This window comes from Ipomoea triloba, chromosome 9 (assembly GCF_003576645.1).
Source record: "Ipomoea triloba cultivar NCNSP0323 chromosome 9, ASM357664v1".
Lineage (NCBI taxonomy): Eukaryota > Viridiplantae > Streptophyta > Magnoliopsida > Solanales > Convolvulaceae > Ipomoea > Ipomoea triloba.
Genome location: NC_044924.1, coordinates 20,232,719 through 20,237,162, shown reverse-complemented (window position 1 = coordinate 20,237,162; position 4,444 = coordinate 20,232,719). Strand labels below are relative to the sequence as shown.

Here is a 4,444-nt window from a genome sequence, read left to right as displayed (position 1 = left end):
GCTATATATATCCGTAAACAATGAAGCGTTTATAAACCACATCACACTCCCGATACAACAAATCTCCTTCAAAGCTCCCATTATCTTTCAACCATGGCTGGCCAATTCATTCTTAGTTCTCAACTAAAGGCTGGTTTTAGCAACCAAGCTTTTAAAGTACGTTTGGTCCGCTGCTATAATGTACATGTAAATCATAAATCAAAGTCCATTAAGACTATTGAATGTCTATTTCATAATCAAGAGGTGAGTGGTTTTTTAAAATAGGAAAGTTTTGTTAATAGTTTATATCTTTACTGTTCTTTCATTGTTATGCATGTAGGGCAATTTTATCCATGCTACCATTGAAAGGAACCAAGTTGAGCAGTATTCCAACAAGTTTAAAGAGGGGAAGATTTATGGAGTAAAAATTTCTTATGTGTGTCAAACTACTTACAGTATAAAAGTATAAAACCAGCATGCTACCGTTCATGATCAAATTTTAAAAACGACACATTGGTCAAGGAATATAAGAAACTCGAATTTCCTAATCATACTTTCCGGTTGAAGTCATTTTCCTCAATCCTAATGAAACATGAGGTTGATGAGAAGGTGTTGATAGGTATGTTTCTATTCTTCTAACCTATGTTTTTATTTTCTTAGATATCATTGGGAGAGTAGTGGAAATCTACTCTCCCGTTGAGAGGATTTTCGGAGGTAAGATGTCGAGGCTAATAGATTTTGTATTGGAAGATGCAAAGTAAGTTTGATTACTTATATATGCTGTGTTTGATTCTATTATCCATGAAATGGTATGTTAATTACTACTTTTCTCTTTTCAGTGAAAATCAAATCTACTGTACAGTATGGGATGATCATGTAGATCAATTGCTCCCTTACTATAATTCGACTTCAGTCGAGCCTGTGATTTTGCTGCTACAGTTATGCAGGGTCAGGCTCCTTGTAGCAAGAGAGATAAGGCAAAACTTGGTGAATGTGATAAGTTTTTAGTGTTTATAATGGACAAAGGAGTAGCAATGTTACCTGTGTAGATCCATTTTTGTGCTCATATTTGTGAATGCATAGTACCTGATCTATGCCTGGCATTCTGATTTTGTAGCTTCTTTTATCAGCATTTCTATTTTTTTTTCCTGTAACAAAGATAATGCATAATAATATTAGATTCTTTTTATGTATTACTGCATTTAGATGGTGAGGTTAGGATTTCAAGCTCTTTTAATGCAACAAAACTTTGGTTTAATCATAAATGCCCACAATTCTCTGCATTTGTTGAGAGGTAAGCCCTATGGTCCTATTTGTATTTGTGTGGCCATTTTTTTGCACTTATTCTAAGTTACTTGTAACACCCCAATTTTCACATCTTGGATTTATTACAAAATCTTTAAAATATAATACATTGCGGAAGCGTCTAACCAGCAGAAAACTGGGTGTTACCGCCACGCTTAGGTATCTTTCCTATACCCAAACGCTAAGGCTAAACTTACAACCTCAAATAACCATATCAATATCCAGATATGTACGTATGGAAATAATCCCTCCAGGGTGTCTATTCTAGGAAGAGTAGTATCTTCAACCTCGACTCCCATCCTAATTAGAGCTCATCGGCCACAGGGGCCCACGCTAGACTGCATCTAATAAAGGACACAATGAAGTGTAGTTAGCACGACGGCTAAGTAAGGAAATCCATTGTCACTTAAAAATAGACAAAGGTTTGAAAACATAAATAATCTGAAAGCTTTATAAAGTTTTACCCATGATTTGAAAATCTACCTGCAACCAAACGATTTATGGATAGCATAATAGCGTATATACGTTAAACCATGTAAAGTTTTTCTCATATAAGAGATATTCATTTCCTCATTATTGTTTCAAATAAAATATGTGCCAATAATCACAACTTCCACATGTATGCACCATATCATACTCATAATCATACCCATACTCATACTCATCCTCATACTCATAATTATCATCATAATCATATAAGCATTTAAATAGAAATAACATCTTTTACCATAATGAAGTTAAAGATATTCCAATTCACACCACAATTTCCTTCTCATTTCCATCATCTCACCACAACCTAGTTATTCCAACTAGGGGAAGCAGATCTAGGACCTTTAGTGTGCACACCCCTTGTCGGGATTCCAAGCCCGCAGGTTAGTCACTAGCTTTAGTAACCCTGGATCTGTTTCTACAAGGTTACTCAAGTGGTTAACACCAATCATTTTGGGGCCCAATGTTTGTAATTCCATTATGAATGTTAAAAAGGAATATCCTCCAACTTCACACCGTGATTTCATTTTGTCTCATTCTTTACTTTCTCGATTTATGCACTTTGAACAGTATAGGTCTACCTTTGTATATATATAAGGTTGTAAATACATATACATGTCTACTACATATATTCATCACAACATAATCGTATACTAGTTACCTCATATAATCATCCACATATCTACATATATTCATGATATACCACAATCACACCAATCTTTCATCTATTAAAATCTTTATATCCATACTTTATCAAGAAATTCATGAATATCATGGTGGAAAAAGGTTTTGGTGGACATAAAGATTACCTTATCTTCTTGAAAATGTTACTAACTTCCTCTAGATGCTTCCATCTCTGATATGTTTATTTTTAATTAAAATCAATAAACCACATAAGCTATAACCTACGCTATGTCATCATATTAACTTGAAAACTTGCAAAAAATTCTAGACGGCAAAAATTTAATGATTTGTGGATCGAATAATCACTTATGAAAGGACATGGTGCGGCATGAAGAATCACTTATGGTTCATGGTGCGGGATGACACTTTAGCCTATTCTTTTTCGTTGCAGTTGCATATATATTATATATACATTAACATACTACACAAAAAGAATGTACTCTTTCTAATTGCAGTGTGCATACGAGTTTGTTTGCTTCACTATTTTGTGTTAATGGTTTGAGTTAGTATGCTATTTTTATATGTAGTAAGACCGTAAGAGTATATTGGACATTAAAAAAATAATCTTAGGAAAGTTTAAACAAATCAACCGTTAGAAATAACTTTTCCGGTAATTAATTGTTATGTTTCAGAATAAACATGTTAATTAATTTTCCCAACAAAATTATTCCCTGCAATATAATTATTCTTTCAAGAATTTAATTGATGGGAAGTAACAAACACCCTCTAAAAGTATAATATAAATAACCTATTGTCTGTGAACTATAAAAATAGGCTCTAATGCTTTCAAATAAAATAAAATAAAGAAACGGTGAATTGAACTCAAGCTCTAGCTAATCAATCTCTTATTATAATAAAGAGAGGGGATTTGGCTAATAGATTTGCTCCATTCTCCTGCCTAACAATTTCCTTTTAGTTTCTATTTTTTTTTTGAGTAAATATCAATTTTGGTCCCAAGACTATTAGCAAAAAAAAATTTGGTCCACATGTTTAATTTCTACCAATTTTGTCTCGTGACTATTATTTTTGTATCAATTTTGATCCCACGACTATTGTTTTAGTGCCAAAATACATCGCGTTGGTCACCCATACGTTTAAAACGTGCTGAAATCTAAAATTTTTAAAGGTATTTTCGTCCTTTTCAACTCAATATTTAATTTGAGCATGAATAAAGAGATTTAAGCCTAAATCGATCACAATTCACAATTCTTCTCCTCAAATTAAGGTAAAATGAGGAGGAAAACTGCGAATTTTGATCAATCTTATGACTTAAATCCATTTTTCATGCTCAAATTGGGATATTAAGTTGAAAATGACAAAATACCCTTAACAATTTTAGATATTTACACGTTTTAAACGGATGAGCGACCGGCGCGATAAATTTTGGCACTAAAACAATAGTCTGGATGAAAATTGGTACTAAAACTATAGTTGTGGGACCAAAATTGGTAGAAATTAAACATGTGACCAAAACTGTCATTTTACTAATAGTTGTGACTAAAATTGATTTTATTTATTTTTTATTTTTTTTTTTTGCTATACTTTAGGGTGAAAGTTGTGTTGGACTCTCAAAAAATGGATCGGAGATTTAGGTTCCCAAAGAATTTGTATGGGTTGCCGTATCTGTTTTGGTTAAATAATTATGCTTCCTTATCATCATTGCTTGTTTTTTTTTTTTAAAGTCTGTATTTGTAATTGGTCGAAAAATAATTTTGGAATTAATTCTTGATTTTGAATTGTTCAGTTTTTAATAGGACTCTACATTTTATTTTCTTTAAGTTGAATCTAATTGGTCTATTAGTCTAAATGGTGTTCTCGGAAACCTCAAGAGTTTTCTTTAGGCTAGCTGCACTATGTATTGCCTATATGATGATTACTTTCATCTTATCTATGCTATTTTTTGCTATATATATCCGTAAACAATGAAGCGTTTATAAACCACATCACACTCCCGATACAACAAATCTCCTTCAAAGCTCCCATTATC

General features: G+C 32.5%; 1 protein-coding gene across 1 annotated transcript in view; it reads right to left on the bottom strand.

Moving 5' to 3' along the window:
- LOC116029711 overlaps positions 1-1,029 on the bottom strand; it is an 11,740-nt gene extending 10,711 nt beyond the window's left edge. The window contains exon 1 of the mRNA XM_031271756.1: positions 1,021-1,029. The gene's annotated coding sequence lies outside the window, so the exon portion shown is untranslated. The remainder of the gene's footprint in view (positions 1-1,020) is intronic.
- Positions 1,030-4,444: the final 3,415 nt, after the last annotated feature.